Consider the following 19,341-nt stretch of genomic DNA (forward strand, 5'->3'; position numbering starts at 1 on the left):
CTGTTTAATTAGCCATCATATATGTGAAATTATGTCCTGCTATTCTTTTTGCTTAGACAACATAAATGTGAATTATTTCATGCCTTGTTTTCTTCCCTACTATCCATTGCACCTGTCTATCTTACAATGTCTGTACATTCAATTACTTTTCTTGTTTATCAGCCATTTCAATTGGAGGGAGTGATGGCAGTATCTGTGGGAGTAAAAACACGGTCTTCAGAAAAGATCGTGCTACATGTCGATGCAGGTAGAACCACGGTTGTACTTGCCCAAGAACCAGCCCCACCACACATAACCCACACTCATGCAGATTGTACCCCTACCCAGTTGGACAGAGAACCAGCTACACCCCTTCTAACCCCAACCCCAGCAGATAGACACCCAGTTCCCGTTGACACAGCACCGTCTCCACCACAGAGCACCCAAACACGAGCAGTTAGTAAGGCAACTGCAGTGCCCAAATCATGAGGACCACCACTCCGAACCCGAAGTCAATGCTTAAAGTAGAAGAAGAATTGTTCTTAGGTCAGGTTCCGTAGCTATGGTTCATACTACTTTGCTCTTGCATCACTGTATTTACTGATACCAACTAATTTCAAATTTGAAGGATGCAATTGAAACTCCAATGGCGCAACAGGTATGTTTTAAACCTGTTTCTTCAATGTGTTTGGCTGTTTGGTGTTGTAACTTGCTCTATGTTGATTTCAGTTTCAATTGAATAAATAGTTATGTTCTCATGCCATGCACATTACAAGTGTTGTTATTACTGTGTAGTTTCCCACACTTATATTCTGTCTATGCTGCTTTGTCTTAAATAGATATGATTCGAACTGTATCTATCTTGATTTGGCAACATAAACTAGAATGATATAGACCATACGGTGACCATACTACATAGATATATGTTTGTTTCATGCTGTTATCCTGTCCACCTTACTACTGAACTGGTAAACCTGAGATGTGTTTGTTTGTTTCTCTTTTAGAATGTGGATAAAATATTGGAGAAGAGTACCCTGTTATGCAATGGTAAAGGAAGTAATGCAGATAAGGTTCAAGATAGTGAGACATCCATGTTGGTCTCCAAGAAAGCTGATAAAAACTATATTAAAGACACTGAGACAACCCCAAAGTCATGTCTTGATGTAGTGTTCGAGTTACTGGCTACCACTGCTGGCCCCAGCTCTTCGAACTCGTTGCCTGAATCAGTTCGGCTTCTTGAGTCTCAACTTCAAGTTGGAAGACATCGATTAGATGTTATGCGACAGGAAGCCGAAGGACTGAGGAAGTCCCTGCAGAATTCAGATGCATACTTTCTGGTGCAACAACAAGCGCTGGAGGACTTAAGCGCCAAGAAGAGAAAGTTAATAAGCTTGCTAAGCATCTTGCCAGCATTATGGGTACCCAGGATATTGTTTCTTGAGCTCTTCTGAAGTGGTTTCAGTTCTGGACTTGTTTTGCTATGGCGTTTATATGCAGCTGTGTTCCCTATATTTGCACTGGTGGCGAACTTTGATGCCCAGTGGATGTAATATGTGTAATAGCCGTGATAGCCTAGTGTAAGTTGCTTGCTTATTTATTTCCTTGTTGTCTTGTTTATTTGTTTGCTTGTAGTCGGTGCAGTTCTTTTTCTGCGGTTTGCTAGTGGTTGCAATAAACTATTTTTTAAAACTAGGCCACAATAACCATGGGCTAATATTTACTATAGTGACACTGGGCCTCCTACGGGCCGTAGAAATAGTGGGCCTTCTACGGGCCGTATAAACAGTGGGCCTTCTACGGGCCATAGAAGCAGTGGGCCTTCTACAGGCCGTAGAAACAATTGGCCTTCTACAGGCCGTATCATCAATGGGCCTTCTACGGGCCGTATCATCAATGTGCCTTATACGGGCCGTATGATCGATTGGCCAAACATGGGCCGAACAGACCGCATTCTGGCCGTAAACGGGCTAGAGTTGGAATCGTCCGTTCATGGGCCGACCATAACGGGCCATCGTTAATAGGCCGTATTTGATGACGCTATGAAAACGGCCCAACGTATTAACGGACCACAAATGGGCCGACTGTAACCACGGGCTGAATTTGGCCCACAAGTAGAAAATGACAATAACGGGCCGTAAGTAAACGAATGCTGGAAATGAGCCCAAGAATAAATGGGCTCTGAAGAAGGCCGGAAGATAACATGGGCTGGAAACGGCCTAACGGTATAACGGGCCGTTAATGGGTACAAAGTGATACACTGTTCATCACAGGCCAGTTTCACCACGGGCCATTAACGGGTGTAAAGTGATACACTGTTCATTACGAGCCAGTTTCACCACGGGCCGTTAATAGGCCAAGAGTTACATAGGGCCTCATATGGGCCGAAAGACGTCATGGGCCATACATGGGCCAGAAGTGAAAATGGGGTGGAATCATATTGGATGGCCCAGATGATGCTACTGGGCCTAATTCGGATAGGGCGTAACGGGCCTTGGGTTAGCGGGCTGTAAATGGGCTATATTCGAACAGGCCGTTAACAGGCTTTCCATGGGCTGGCCCGCCAGCTTTTGACCAAGTCAAACGGGCCGACCTTTACATAGGAATGGGCCTCTGTTGGGCCGTGCCACATGTCGACGTATCATAGGCGCCTATCGGATCCATTGTCGAGCTGACACGTGTTTCGTCCGGCCAATAAGAATTTTAGACGTGGAAATTTCCCATTGGTCGGGGCTGTTAACGGGTTATCGGATCCAAAACCCGACCTGATAGCTTAACGGCGTTCCGTTACGGTGGATGCCACGTGTCGGTCACCCTTGACGAAAGCACTTCTGTGACACGCGATTTATCGTCATGGAAGTGGACACTTCCGTGATGATAATTTTGGTAATGTCATGGAACACTTCTATGACAGCACAAGTATGACTATCTTGATTCTGTCATAAATTTGTCATGGATGTACATGCATGACAAAAAAAAGCGACCTACTGTGACAAACACGTATCATCACGGAAGTGTATTTTTTTGTAGTGACTACGAAAACTATGACAGAGGATAAACTAGAGGGGGCGGGGTTGCAAGCACACGGCTTGGTGTTTCTTGATGTGTCTTGGGTGCTAGCCCTACCCCTCTATTTATATGTTGAGCCTTGGGGTCGAAACTTGGAGTAAAAACCTCCACAAAGTCGGTTTCACCCGAAAGGCAAGAGTCCTTCTCGGACTCCAGGGCCAGACGCCAGGGTTCTCGGCGTCTGGACCCAAATGCCAGGGACCCTGGCGTCTGGCCCCTGGACTCCGCAAAACTTCCTTTTGCGCTTTCCAAAAACCTTGTGGGCTTTCCCCTTTGGCCCAAATAAAGTGTTCTCATACCCAAACATTTCGGGAAACATTCGGAACCCCTTCCGGTGATTTTCGGAACCCTTCCGGGGTTCCTCGTCATGTCCGTGATCTCATCCCGGACTCCGAACAACATTCGGTCATCAACATACATAACTCATATAGTACTATATCGTCAATGAACGTTAAGCGTGCGGACCCTACGGGTTCGAGAACTATGTAGACATGACCGAGACACCTCTCTGGTCAATAACCAATAGCTGGACCTGGATGCCCATATTGGCTCCTACATATTCTACGAAGATCTTTATCGATCAGACCGCATAACAACATACGTTGTTCCATTTGTCATCGGTATGTTACTTGCCCGAGATTCGATCGTCGGTATCTCAATACCTAGTTCAATCTCGTTACTGGCAAGTCTCTTTACTCGTTCTGCAATACATCATCCCACAACTAACTCATTAGTTGCAATGCTTGCAAGGCTTATAGTGATGTGCATTACCGAGTGGGCCCAAAGATACCTCTTCGACAATCGGAGTGACAAATCCTAATCTTGAAATACGCCAACCCAACAAGTACCTTTGGAGACACCTGTAGAGCACCTTTATAATCACCCAGTTATGTTGTGACGTTTGGTGTCACACAAAGTGTTCCTCCGGTAAACGGGAGATGCATAATCTCATAGTCATAGGAACATGTATAAGTCATGAAGAAAGCAATAGCAACAAACTAAATGATAAAGTGCTAAGCTAACGGAATGGGTCAAGTCAATCACATCATTCTCCTAATCAAATGACAACTCACGTCTATGGTTAGGAAACATAAACATCTTTGATCAACAAGCTAGTCAATTAGAGGCATACTAGTGACACTCTGTTTGTCTATGTATTCACACATGTATTATGTTTCCGGTTAATACAATTCTAGCATGAATAATAAACATTTATCATGAAATAAGGAAATAAATAATAACTTTATTATTGCCTCTAGGGCATATTTCCTTCAGTCTCCCACTTGCACTAGAGTCAATAATCTAGATTACACAGTAATGATTCTAACACCCATGGAGCCTTGATGCTGATCATGTTCTACTCGTGGAAGAGGCTTAGTCAACGGGTCTGCAACATTCAGATCCGTATGTATCTTGCAAATTTCTATGTCTCCCACCTGGACTAAATCCCGGATGGAATTGAAGCGTCTCTTGATGTACTTGGTTCTCTTGTGAAATCTGGATTCCTTTGCCAAGGCAATTGCACCAGTATTGTCACAGAAGATTTTCATTGGACCCGATGCACTAGGTATGACACCTAGATCGGATATGAACTCCTTCATCCAGACTCCTTGATTTGCTGCTTCTGAAGCAGCTATGTAATCCGCCATGACGCTTTGTTTAGAACTGCACCAACTGATAGCTCCACCGTTTAATATAAACACGTATTCGGTTTGCGATTTAGAATCGTCCGGATCAGTGTCAAAGCTTGCGTCAACATAACCATTTACGATGAGCTCTTTGTCACCTCCATAAACAAGAAACATATCCTTAGTCCTTTTCAGGTATTTCAGGATGTTCTTGACCGCTGTCCAGTGATCCACTCCTGGATTACTTTGGTACCTCCCTGCTAGACTTATAGCAAGGCACACATCAGGTCTGGTACACAACATTGCATACATGATAGAGCCTATGGCTGAAGCATAGGGAACATCTTTTGTCTTCTCTCTATCTTCTGCAGTGGTCGGGCATTGAGTCTTACTCAACTTCACACCTTGTAACACAGGCAAGAACCCTTTCTTTGCTTGATCCATTTTGAACTTTTTCAAAACTTTGTCAAGGTATGTGCTTTGTGAAAGTCCAATTAGGCGTCTTGATCTATCTCTATAGATCTTGATGCCCAATATGTAAGCAGCTTCACCGAGGTCTTTCATAGAAATTCTATGTCATTTCCCATTAGTAATATGTCATCCACATATAATATCAGAAATGCTACAGAGCTCCCACTCACTTTTTTTGTAAATACAAGCTTCTCCAAAATCTGTACAAAACCAAATGCTTTGATCACACTATCAAAGCGTTTATTCCAACTCCGAGAGGCTTGCACCAGTCCATAAATGGATCACTCGAGCTTGAACACTTTGTTAGTTCCCTTTGGATCAAAAAAACCTTCCGGTTGCATCATATACAACTCTTCTTCCAGAAATCCATTCAGGAATGCAGTTTTGACATCCACCTGCCAAATTTCATAATCATAAAATGCGGCAATCGCTAACATGATTCGGACAGACTTAAGCATCGCTACGGGTGAGAAGGTCTCATCGTAGTCAAACCCTTGAACTTGTCGAAAACCTTTCGCAACAAGTCGAGCTTTGTAGACAGTAACATTACCGTCAGCGTCAGTCTTCTTCTTGAAGATCCATTTATTCTCAATTGCTTGCCGATCAACGGGAAAGTCAACCAAAGTCCACACTTTGTTCTCATACATGGATCCCGTCTCAGATTTCATGGCTTCTAGCCATTTTGCGGAATCTGGGCTCACCATCGCTTCTTCATAGTTCGTAGGTTCATCATGATCTAGTAGCATGACTTCCAGAACAGGATTACTGTACCACTTTGGTGCAGATCTTACTCTGGTTGATCTACGAGGTTCAGTAATAACTTGATCTGAAGTTCCATGATCATCATCATTAACTTCCTCACTAATTGTGTAGGTGTCACAGAAACCGGTTTCTGTGATGAACTACTTTCCAATAAGGGAGCAGGTACAGTTACCTCATCAACTTCTACTTTCCTCCCACTCACTTCTTTCGAGAGAAACTCCTTCTCTAGAAAGGATCCATTCTTAGCAACAAATGTCTTGCCTTCGGATCTGTGATAGAAGGTGTACCCAACAGTCTCCTTTGGGTATCCTATGAAGACACATTTCTCCGATTTGGGTTCGAGCTTATCAGGTTGAAGCTTTTTCACATAAGCATCGCAGCCCCAAACTTTAAGAAACGACAACTTTGGTTTCTTGCCAAACCACAGTTCATAAGGCGTCGTCTCAACGGATTTCGATGGTGCCCTATTTAATGTGAATGCGGATGTCTCTAAAGCATAACCCAAAACGATAGCGGTAAATCAGTAAGAGACATCATAGATCGCACCATATCTAGTAAGATATGATTACGATGTTCGAACACACCATTACACTGTGGTGTTCCAGGTGGCGTGAGTTGCGAAACTATTCCGCTTTGTTTCAAATGTAGACCAAACTCGTAACTCAAATATTCTCCTCCACGATCAGATCGTAGAAATTTTATTTTCTTGTTACGATGATTTTCAACTTCACTCTAAAATTCTTTGAACTTTTCAAATGTTTCAGATTTATGTTTCATTAAGTAGATATACCCATATCTGCTTAAATCATCTGTGAAGGTGAGAAAATAATGATGTCCGCCACGAGCCTCAACATTCATCGGACCACATACATCTGTATGTATGATTTCCAGCAAATCTGTTGCTCTCTCCATAGTACCGGAGAACGGCGTTTTAGTCATCTTGCCCATGAGGCACGGTTCGCAAGTACCAAGTGATTCATAATCAAGTGATTCCAAAAGTCCATCAGTATGGAGTTTCTTCATGCGCTTTACACCGATATGACCTAAACGGCAGTGCCACAAATAAGTTGCACTATCATTATCAACTCTGCATCTTTTGGCTTCAACATTATGAATATGTGTATCACTACTATCGAGATTCATCAAAAATAGACCACTCTTCAAGGGTGCATGACCATAAAAGATATTACTCATATAAATAGAACAACCATTATTCTCCGATTTAAATGAATAACCGTCTTGCATCAAACAAGATCCAGATATAATGTTCATGCTCAACGCTGGCACCAAATAACAATTATTTAGGTCTAAAACTAATCCCGAAGGTAGATGCAGAGGTAGCAGTGCCGACCGCGATCACATCGACTTTGGAACCATTTCCCACGCGCATCGTCACCTCATCCTTGGCCAGTGTTCGCTTAATCCGTAGTCCCTGTTTCGAGTTGCAAATATTAGCAAAAGAACCAGTATCAAATACCCAGGTGCTTCTGCAAGCTCTAGTAAGGTACACATCAATAACATGTATATCACATATACCTTTGTTCACCTTGCCATCCTTCTTATCCGCCAAATACTTGGGGCAGTTCCGCTTCCAGTGTCCAGTCTACTTGCAGTAGAAGCACTCAGTTTCAGGCTTAGGTCTAGATTTGGGTTTCTTCTCCTGAGCAGCAACTTGTTTGCTGTTCTTCTTGAAGTTCCCCTTCTTCTTCCCTTTGCCCTTTTTCTTGAAACTAGCGGTCTTATTGACCATCAACACTTGATGCTCCTTCTTGATTTCTACCTCCGCAACCTTTAGCATTGCAAAGAGCTCGGGAATCGTCTTATCCATCCCTTGCATGTTATAGTTCATCACGAAGCTCTTGTAGCTTGGTGGCAGTGATTGAAGAACTCTGTCAATGACACTATCAACAGGAAGATTAACTCCCAGTTGAGTCAAGTGATTATGATACCCAGACATTCTGAGTATATGTTCACTGACAGAACTATTCTCCTCCATCTTGCAGCTATAGAACTTATTGGAGACTTCATATCTCTCAATTCGGGCATTTGCTTGAAATATTAACTTCAACTCCTGGAACATCTCATATGCCCCATGAAGTTCAAAACATCGTTGAAGACCCGGTTCTAAGCCGTAAAGCATGGCACACTGAACTATCGAGTAGTCATCAGCTTTGCTCTGCCAGACGTTCATAACATCTAGTGTTGCTCCTGCAGCAGGCTTGGCACTTAGTGGAGCTTCCAAGATGTAATTCTTCTGTGCAGCAATGAGGATAATCCTCAAGTTACGGACCCAGTCCGTGTAATTGCTACCATCATCTTTCAACTTTGCTTTCTCAAGGAACGCATTAAAATTCAACAGAACAATAGCACGGGCCATCTACCTACAATCAACATAGACAAGCAAAATACTATCAGGTACTAAGTTCATGATAAATTTAAGTTCAATTAATCATATTACTTAAGAACTCCCACTTAGAAAGACATCCCTCTAATCTTCTAAGTGATCACGTGATCCAAATCAACTAAACCATAACCGATCATCATGTGAAATGGAGTAGCTTTCAATGTTGGACATCAATATGTTGATCATATCTACTATATGATTCACGCTCGACCTTTCGGTCTTAGTGTTCCGAGGCCATATCTGCATATGCTAGGCTCATCAAGTTTAACCTGAGTATTCTGTGTGTGCAAAAACTGGCTTGCACCCGTTGTAGATGGACGTAGAGCTTATCACACCCGATCATCACGTGGTGTCTGGGCACGACGAACTTTGGTAACGGTGCATACTTAGGGAGAACACTTTTATCTTGAAATTTAGTGAGAGATCATCTTATAATGCTACCGTCAATCAAAGCAAGATAAGATGCATAAAAGATAAACATCACATGCAATCAATATAAGTGATATGATATGGCCATCATCATCTTGTACTTGTGATCTCCATCTCCGAAGTACCGTCATGATCACCATCTTCACCGGCGCGACACCTTGATCTCCATCATAGCATCATTGTCATCTCGCCAATCTTATGCTTCCATGACTATCGCTGCCACTTAGTGATAAAGTAAAGCATTACAGGTTGATTGCATTGCATACAATAAAGCGACAACCATATGGCTCCTGGCAGTTGCCGATAACTCGGTTACAAAACATGATCATCTCATACAATAAAATTTAGCATCATGTCTTGACCATATCACATCACAACATGCCCTGCAAAAACAAGTTAGACGTCCTCTACTTTGTTGTTGCAAGTTTTACGTGGCTGCTACGGGCTTAGCAAGAACCGTTCTTACCTACGCATCAAAACCACAACGATAGTTTGCCAAGTTGGTGCTGTTTTAACCTTCGCAAGGACCGGGCGTAGCCACACTTGGTTCAACTAAAGTTGGAGAAATTGACACCCACCAGCCACCTGTGTGCAAAGCACGTCGGTAGAACCAGTCTCGCGTAAGCGTACGCGTAATGTCAGTCTGGGCCGCTTCATCCAACAATATCGCTGAACCAAACTATGACATGCTGGTAAGAAGTATGACTTATATCGCCCACAACTCACTTGTGTTCTACTCATGCATATAACATCAACGCATAAAACCTGGCTCGGATGCCACTATTGGGGAACGTAGTAATTTCAAAAAAATTCCTACGCACACGCAAGATCATGGTGATGCATAGCAACGAGAGGGAAGAGTGTTGTCTATGTACCCTCGTAGACCGTTCGCGGAAGCGTTATATCAACGCGGTTGATGTAGTCATACGTCTTCACGTCCGACCGATCCAAGTACCGAAAGCATGGCACCTCCGAGTTCTGCACATGTTCGGCTCGGTTATGTCCTCGCCTTCTCAATCCAGCAAGAGGGGCGAAGTAGTAGATGAGTTCCGACAGCACGACGGCATGGTGACGGTGTTGGTGAAGAACAATCTCCGCGGGGCTTCGCCTAAGCACTACGAAAACTATGACGGAGGATAAACTAGAGGGGGAGGGGTTGCCGGCACACGACTTGGTGTTTCTTGATGTGTCTTGGGTGCTAGCCCTACCCCTCTATTTATATGTTGAGCCTTGGGGTCAAAACTTGGAGTAAAACCCCCCACAAAGTCGGTTTCACCCGAAAGGCAAGAGTCCTTCTCGGACTCCAGGGCCAGACGCCAGGGTTCCCGGCATCTGGACCCAGACGCCAGGGACCCTGGCGTCTGGCCCCTGGACTCCGCAAAACTTCCTTTTGCGCTTTCCTAAAACCTTGTGGGCTTTCCCCTTTGGCCCAAATAAAGTGTTCTCGTACCCAAACATTTCGGGAAACATCCGGAACCCTTCCGGTGACCAAACACTATTATCCCATATATCAAACTTTATCTCCGGACCATTCCGGAGTTCCTCGTCATGTCCGTGATCTCATCCCGGACTCCGAACAACATTCGGTCATCAACATACATAACTTATATAGTACTATATCGTCAACGAACGTTAAGCATGCGGACCCTACGGGTTCGAGAACTATGTAGACATGAACGAGACACCTCTCTAGTCAATAACCAATAGCAGGACCTGGATGCCCATATTGGCTCCTACATATTCTACGAAGATCTTTATCGGTCAGAACGCATAACAACATACGTTTGTCATCGGTATGTTACTTGCCCGAGATTCGATCGTAGGTAGCTCAATACTTAGTTCAATCTCGTTACCGGCAAGTCTCTTTACTTGTTCCGTAATACATCATCCCGCAACTAACTCATTAGTTGCAATGCTTGCAAGGCTTATAGTGATGTGCATTACCGAGTGGGCCCAGGGATACCTCTCCGACAATCTGAGTGACAAATCCTAATCTCGAAATATGCCAACCCAACAAGTACCTTTGGAGACACCTATAGAGCACCTTTATAATCACCTAGTTACGTTGTGACGTTTGGTGGCACACAAACTGTTCCTCCGGTAAACGGGAGTTGCATAATCTCATAGTCATAGGAACATGTATAAGTCATGAAGAAAGCAATAGCAACAAACTAAACGATCAAGTGCTAAGCTAACAGAATGGGTCAAGTCAATCACATCATTCTCCTAATGATGTGATCCCGTTAATCAAATGACAACTCATGTCTATGGTTAGGAAACATAAACATCTTTGATCAACGAGCTAGTCAAGTAGAGGCATACTAGTGACACTCTGTTTGTCTATGTATTCACACATGTATTACGTTTCCGGTTAATACAATTCTAGCATGAATAATAAACATTTATCATGAAATAAGGAAATAAATAATAACTTTATTATTGCCTCTAGGGCATATTTCCTTCAATGTCACCTAGATACTCCAATGTCACCTCAAGTATCCGTGGGTATGATTATACGATATGCGTCACACAATCTCAGATTCATCTATTCAACCAACACAAAGGACCTCAAAGAGTGCCCCGAAGTTCTACTGGAGAATCACGACGAAAACGTGTGCCAACCCCTGTGCATAGGTTCCCAAGGTCACGGAACCCGCAAGTTGATCACCAAAACATACATCAAGTGGATCATAGAATACCCCATTATCACCACAGGTATCCCATGCAAGACATACATCAAGTGTTCTCAAATCTTTAAAGACTCAATCCGATAAGATAACTTCAAAGGGGAAACTCAATTCATTACAAGAGAGAAGAGGGGGAGGAGAAACATAGTGTCGAATTTCGGGTTCTGGCAGACCCTTGAGGTTCGAACACTGGGGTGCGCGCGGAGATTTTGCTTCCTACCTACCTGCACCCCTCCGCCTCGCTAAGATCTAAGCTATGGAAACAACAACACAAGAGACACAGGGTTTATATTGGTTCGGGCCACCGTTGTGGTGTAATACCCTACTCCAGTGTGTGGTGTGGTGGATTGCCTCTTGGGCTGATGATGATGAATGATACAAGGAAGAACAGCCTCGTGAGGGTCTGTTCTTGGCTGGGGCGATGAACTGCTGGGAGGAGTTCACCCACCCTTCTCTCTCTCTCTAATTGTCTTTCTCCGATTCAACCTCCTATCGAACCTCTCCTCTTAACCCCTCTCTTCTGTGGGTGGCTGGTCCTATTTATAGAGGCCCTGGTCCTCTTCCCAAATATCGAGCGGGAAGGGAGCCAACAATGGCGGGCTAATTTGAAGGGGACAGCTAGTACTAGCTACCCTGACAAAAGTAGTCTTCGCCTGCACAAAGCTCTAGTGGTGACGCCGTCCTGGGCTCCACGATGACCTCCGTCTTGCAGTCTTCCTGGTCTTGGTCTCGTTGCACCGAAATGGCAACCTTTGCCTGATGCCTCGGAACTCCGCGGCTGCGCTTGCCCCCTTTACACCAAAGAGGAAAGGAGGACACTGCGCGGGCTGGCACCCGCCTGGCGCCCTTGGTCGTCATGGCTTGCGTCACGGGCACCTCATGAGGTACCCCGCCTTGATCTCTCCGCCTCCTCACGAGCCAGCCTGATGAGGCCGTGCCTGAGGAAGCTCCGCGTCGTCCGCCCCGGGAGGCTTGGCCCCTCGCGAGGGTCTTGGGTCTGTGTTGATGAAGATGGGCCGTGCTGGGCCCCCCCTTGAGCCACGCCGCAGGCCGCAGGCAGGCAAGTCTGGGGACCCCCGTTCCCAGAATGCCGACAGTAGCACCCGGGCCCAAGGCGCGCCCGAACTTGGCCGTGCAGGGAGGCGGAAGGGCAAGAGCGACGCGCCGCGGGCCCTAACAGCCTGTGGCCTTGGGCGTCGCGTGGCAGTTGACTGGACGTGGGCGTCTCCACTTCCCCATGGAGCCTCGGCAACTGCACGGATTGGACAAGTCCCTGCATGCAAAGCGGGTCATGATTACCTGCGATCGTGGAGGTCGGCGGTTGGCCTTCACCGGCTATAAGTACGGAACGGTGTGTGCCCTTCCAGTCCATCCCTTCTTGCTTCTCCTTCTTCACGATCCTTGCTCCGTCTTGCTGCAATGGCTCCGATCCGCCGGTTCTCGATGGCAGAGAAGGGGAAGGCTCCCCGAGAGGAACCAGACCCACTCCCGCCAAAGAAATGGCTCGTCCCTCGTGGCCCGGACGAGGGGGCCCTTCAGGTGGTGTCGAGGCCTTGGTGCGAGCGGGCGCCGCCGGGGTTCCCGCTTCCATTGTATGCCCACGTCGAGGGCCCTGAAGGAGCTGATGCTGACCGCCATGGGCGGCGCCGCCGTCGGCGCAGACGGGTCACGAAGGTGTGGGTTGTCCCCCCTGGGGTCCACACCGAGGGCTCCTCCCGAGAGTTCGTGCTCCAGTCGCCATTCCTCTTCAGTCTTGGATTCGCCTTCCTTCCTTCTTCGCCTCCATCATCCTGCAGGGGGAGCCCCTGGAGCTCTGGCTGTAGCACGCCGGCTGCAGCACCCTTGCGACCGAGGTAGAGGTCGCGGTCGTTGCCCCGGGCGAGGTCTTCTTGACTCGGGGCTGGAGAGAGATCGCCCGAGTTTGCAGGACAAGGGGCGTCTTCGCGATCCACTTGGATTACGATGGTGCTTCGGTGATGCTCTTCAAGGTCTTCGATGCGAGCGGGCGCCGGCTGGAGTGCTGCCCCGGGAGAGGTGGCCGGGGCCCTGCTGCCGTGAGGACTGGGCCCGCCGACCGCTCCCTTGGCGGCTCCTCAGGCGGAGGAGGCGTTGGAGGTTCCAGCGACTCTGGCGAGCTCTTTGCGACTCCGGAGACGAGCGATGACTGCTACGAGCCCCCGAGCCGGCTCCGCTCCTGGAGCAAGGCGGGCTCGTCAGGCCGCCGCCGACTCTGATCTGGATGGGGTTGGTGCCGGTGCTTGATGGCCCACTATTGATGATGGCGTCTTCTGCTGGGGCGCATGTAGTTAGTGTCCCTTTAGGATCTGTTCCCTGCGAGGAATCAAAAACGCGTCCCGTGGGGGCTTGTAAGGTGCCTGTGATCCTGTTTTGTTAATATAACCCTTCTCGTAGAATTGTGCGAGTTGCTCATTCCGTCTTAGCTCAGTCCTCCCTTTCGAACCTCACGAGGGCTTGGTGCTCTCCGCCGATAGGTCCCAGTCCCAAGGCGGCTTCAGCCGTCGCTGGTATGCCAGGTTGCGATGCCGTGGTCAAGGCCATGAGGTGAGCGACCCGGAGTCCGGTAAGAGCCCCTGAGTCGCGATGCTCAGGAGGTCCCCTTTGGCGCCCAAGCAGCCGTCGCTTGGTGAGAAAGGGGAGCGGCGTCGCTAACACGGGATAGCATTAGGTGCGGGGATGGTGCCACGGTAACTGGCGCTTCCGGGTGATGACTTATCTCGAGAATCAGGGGCCGCTCTCTAGCGTGTCGCCGGGTCCGTGCATCAGCAGGCGCGAGGGCGCTCAGCGAGGTCCTCGTATGTCTCTCCCCTCTCTCCTTTGTTCCCCTTTCTGCTCTATGTCCTCGGGTCCCGGCCCTTGAGCGAGTCTCAGCCATCGCTGGTATGCCAGGTCACGATGTCGTGGACAAGGCCAGAGGGTGAGGGCTGGAGAGCCAGTAGGAGCCCTGAGTCGCGATGCTCAGGCACCCCCCCTTTAACGTGCAAGCGGTTCACGCGGATGAGAGTGGAGGAGACACCGCAAGGGCCTCGCCTGACGCAGCTCCTTTAAGAGATCCTGTAGACCCATCATAGAAAAGAAAACAAGGGGTTGCCATGACAATTGACAGTTAGCCGTTGGTTGCTTCCGAGGGGTAATGAGGCACTGAAGGCTTGACGAGGTGACGCTATGCGGGGCTGCCGCGGCCAGAGCTCAGCCATTCAGGTTTGTCGGCGTTGTAGGGACGGACCCATGCGCAAGCGTCGTGCCATTTGGGAGCTGCTCCGTTAGTTGGCGTCAGCTGAGCAGGCAACTAGGTAAAACACATTAGCCGTGAAGGAGTGGATTCGTTCAAATAGATGCTGGGAAGGCGAACATCACTGGGTCAGGCCCGAGCGACTTAGGGATCATGCAGCCCGAGGGGCGCCCCCAATAAGGTAATCTAACAACATGCAATAAAAGGGATACATGCTGCAGGGACGGACCCACGCGGCCTGGGAATAATGCAGCCCTGGGGGGCGCTCCCAGCTGGAAGTGAAACTTGATAGATGTCACCTGATGACATTGAGGATGAAGGGGTGTTAGTGTAGTAGACTCGGTGGGCTGCGGAAGCCAATCCTCACGAGCCCTCAGGCCCGAGGGCCTCAGGAGGCTCCGGAGGTGCTGGCGGCTCCCCACGGACCATCTCCATCTCCGCCAGGGCTGCGGAACGCCTGGCCTCTTGTGCCTCCATGATGCCCCTCATGAGGCGCTGGTACGTGGCAGCCGCGTTCAGCAAGCCGTAAGGCATGCGAACGTAGCTGTGGGGTGGACCTCCGCAGCGCCCCACTCGCGAGGGCCAGAGGCGCTCCAGAGAGGCGACTCGGTTGAGCCCTGGTATGTCGATGCAGACGCGCAGCCCACCATCCTCGCCTGGATGGGGAGCCACTGCTGGTAGACGGCGGCCGCCTTTCATGACTCTTGACTCCTGTAGCTCCTGAATGGCCTTGCTGACGAACTCCTGAGGGTCTGGCTCTCCTTGCCTTACTCCTTCTTAAGGGAAACGTGCTTCAAAACATGCCTCCATGTGGTGCCCAAGTGCCTCCCTTGTGACCCTAGCCAGGTCGGTGGCCCTCTAGGGGAGAGCCCCCGAACCCTGCCTGAGGAGGGCGCCAGGCGCGCTTTCCTATGCGATGGAAGGAGGTTCCCCCTGGGCAGGCACGGGCCCAGAGGGGCCTGCCTCCTGAGGAGCCAGGCCGGACGATGTCTTCTTCTTCTTGGGGGCGGTCTCGGGAAGCCTCCTGCTTCCGCGATCCGGGTCTTCTAGTGACGGCCTGAAAGGCTCGTTCCAGGGAACACACCGCATCCTTCTCTTCACAGGGCACCGTGATGACTCCGCCACTTCCTGGCATCTCGAGGACGTTGTAGCCGTGGTGAGTTATGGCCATGAACTTGGCCAGCGCTGGGTACCCGAGGATGGCGTTGTATGGCAGGCGAATGTGAGCGACGTCGAAGTCAATGAGCTCGGTGCGGTAGTTGTCGCGTGCCCCGAAGGTGACAGGGAGGCGGACCTGCCCGATCGGGACCGTGGAGCCGTCGGTGACTCCGGAGAAAGGCTTGGTTGGCTGAAGCTGGCTGTAGGGCACTTGGAGATTGTTGAATGTTTCCACGGACAGAACGTTGAGCCCTGCCCCGCCATCGATGAGGGTCCTAGTGACCACCACGTTGCTGATGATTGGGGAACAGAGCATCGGGAGGACTTCGGCTGTAGCCGCACACTTGAGCCGATCTGCCGAGCTGAACGTGATGGCGCACGTCGACCACCTGAGAGGGCGCGTGGCTTCGAGCTTGGGGAGGACTGCATTCACTTCGCGGGCGAACTGCTTGAAGATGCGTTGAGAGGCTGGGGCTTGAGCCCCGCCCAGGATGCAGGCGATCACGCGCGGCTCCTGGAAGCCCCCAGCCTCCTCGTCCTGGTGGCGGTCCTCATTTCTCCTTGGTTGCGGCGGCTGCGGAGGGAGTCATGTGTTGCCTTGCGAGCGATCCTCGCGAGGCCGACCCCTCCAGTCTCCCTCGCGAGGCGGGTCTTGCCAGCGATCCTCGTGAGGTTGATCGCGCCACCCTTGGCGCGGACCACGGTCTTCCCAGCGTCCTACGTTCCTTCCTCCTCCTCGACTGTAGCCCCGGTCACCGCGGTCGGGGCGACGGCCGATCCTTCCTTCTCGCACGGCTCGGAGCTCTTGACATTCGTTGGTGTTGTGGGTGTGGAGGTCGTGGTACACGCAGTACCGGCTGCCCTTGGAAGGCTCGGGCTGATCTCTGCCCCACTTGGTGTCTGGTTCTGCCGCGAGCACGGCAGCCCCCTTGCGCTTCACATCCTTGGCCTTGGGCTTCTTCTCTTCCGGGTCCGTGGCAGGCAGCTCGAGGAGGGAGAGACGCCCTTCCTTAGCCTTGGCGCACTTGGTTGCCAAGTTGAACAGCTCCAAAGAAGTGCACAGGTCTTCATGCATCGCCAGCTCCTCCTTCATCTTGACATCGCGCACGCCGTCGGAGAAGGCTGAGATGATGGCCTCTTCAGTCACCCTGGGAATCTTGAGGCGTGCATTGTTGAAGCGCTGGATGTACTTCTGCAGGGTCTCCCCGGGTTGTTGCTTGATGCGGCGCATGTCGCTCACGGCGGGTGGCCGGTCGCGAGTACCTTGGAAGTTGGTGATGAAGCGGGTGCGCATCTCGTCCCAGGAGGAGATCATGCCTGGAGCCAGGTTCAGGAGCCAGGTGTGGGCCCCGTCCTTGAGCGCCATGGGAAACCAGTTTGCCATGACCTTCTCGTCTTCGTTGGCAGCTTCAATGCCCAGCTCGTAGAGCTGGAGGAACTCCACAGGGTCAGCCGTGCTGTCGTAGCGAGGAGGCAGGTCTGGCTTGAACTTGCCGGGCCATGCGACACTGCGTAGCTCGGCGGTGAAGGCACGGCAGCCTGCTATGGCCACGGGAGGTCTTGGGTGATGGAGAGCTTGGTCTTGCATGTCCCCACGCGCTGCAGCTGGGTCTTGACGTGCGGGAGCAGGAGCATGGTCGCGACGTGCTGGAGCAGGGAGCGCCCAGGCAGCTTCTTGCGGGCGAGGGACTTACTGGCAGCTCTGCTCTTGCTGCGCTGGCACCTGACGGAGCAGGTTCCGCCCAGGGGTCACGCGCCTTGGAGCCATGGCGCCTTCTTGAGGAGGAGGCGGCCGGGGCGCCGCCGGAGCTTCTTCGCCCGCGCGGGGCGGGGTGCGGTGCAGCGGAACGGACAGCGCAGGAGATCCCCCTGCGGCACGGACGAGCTCGGCGACGCGGTCGAGCCATTCTTTGTAGACGTCGTGGACGGGGCGGTAGCGCAGGAGCTCGTTCGCCGCGATGAGTGCAGCTCGAGCCTCCATGGGTGCACGGAGCGCGCGGGACGAAGAACCAGCTGGGGGGAGCGAGGGAGTTGTGGTGCGGCCGTCTTGCCGCACGGACGGATGCTGAGACGATGCTTGCTGCTCGTCCCCGCCGGGCCGGTGGCGGCGTTGACGGCAGGTGACGGGGAACGGCGAGGACGCTCGCCGACAGGAGCCGTCTGGGCGATGCGGGAAGCGAGAGCGGCCCGGCGCTCGGCGCGGGACCGACGAGCGTCAGACATGGGTGCGATGGTCAGAGAACGGGGTGGTGGAAGACGAATTCCGGCGCACCCCTACCTGGCGCGCCAAATGTCGGATTTCGGGTTCCGGCAGACCCTTGAGGTTCGAACACTGGGGTGCGCGTGGAGATTTCGCTTCCTACCTACCTGCACTCCTCCGCCTCGCTAAGATCTAAGCTATGGAAAGAACAACACAAGAGACACAGGGTTTATACTGGTTCGGGCCACCGTTGTGGTGTAATACCCTACTCCAGTGTGTGGTGTGGTGGATTGCCTCTTGGGCTGATGATGATGAATGATACAAGGAAGAACAGCCTCGCGAGGGTCTGTTCTTGGCTGGGGCGATGAACCGTTGGGAGGAGTTCAGCCACCCTTCTCTCTCTCTCTGATTGTCTTTCTCCGATTCAACCTCCTATCGAACCTCTCCTCTTAAGCCCTCCGAACCCCTCTCTTCTGTGGGTGGCTGGTCCTATTTATAGAGGCCCTGGTCCTCTTCCCAAATATCGAGCGGGAAGGGAGCCAACAATGGCGGGCTAATTTGAAGGGGGACAGCTAGTACTAGCTACCCTGACAAAAGTAGTCTTCGCCTGCACAAAGCTCTGGTGGTGACGCCGTCCTGGGCTCCACGATGACCTCCGTCTTGCAGTCTTCCTGGTCTTGGTCTCGTTGCACCGAAATGGCAACCTTTGCCTGATGCCTCGGTACTCCGCGGCTGCGCTTGCCCCCTTTGCACCAAAGAGGAAAGGAGGACACTGCGCGGGCTGGCACCCGCCTGCCGCCCTTGGTCGTCATGGCTTGCGTCATGGGCACCTCGTGAGGTACCCCTCCTTGATCTCTCTGCCTCCTCACGAGCCAGCCTGATGAGGCCGTGTCTGAGGAAGCTCCGCGTCGTCCGCCCCGCGAGGCTTGGCCCATCGCGAGGGTCTTGTGTCTGTGTTGATGAAGATGGGCCGTGCTGCCTCCCCCTTGAGCCACGCCACAGGCCGCAGGCAGGCAAGTCTGGGGACCCCCGTTCCGAGAACGCTGACACATAGGATCCAACTATAATAGCAAAGCTCGTGATACATCAAGATCGTGCCAAATCAAGAACACGAGAGAGAGAGAGAGAGAGATCAAACACATAGCTACTGGTACATACCCTCAGCCCTGAGGGAGAACTACTCCCTCCTCGTCATGGAGAGCACCGGGATGATGAAGATGGCCACATGAGAAGGATTGTTGTAACGCCCCGGATATAACTTCCCTATTTGTACTCCAACTCTTGCCGTTTCCGGCGTTAAGTTATAT

This window comes from Triticum aestivum, chromosome 4A, assembly GCF_018294505.1.
Source record: "Triticum aestivum cultivar Chinese Spring chromosome 4A, IWGSC CS RefSeq v2.1, whole genome shotgun sequence".
NCBI classification, from domain to species: domain Eukaryota; kingdom Viridiplantae; phylum Streptophyta; class Magnoliopsida; order Poales; family Poaceae; genus Triticum; species Triticum aestivum.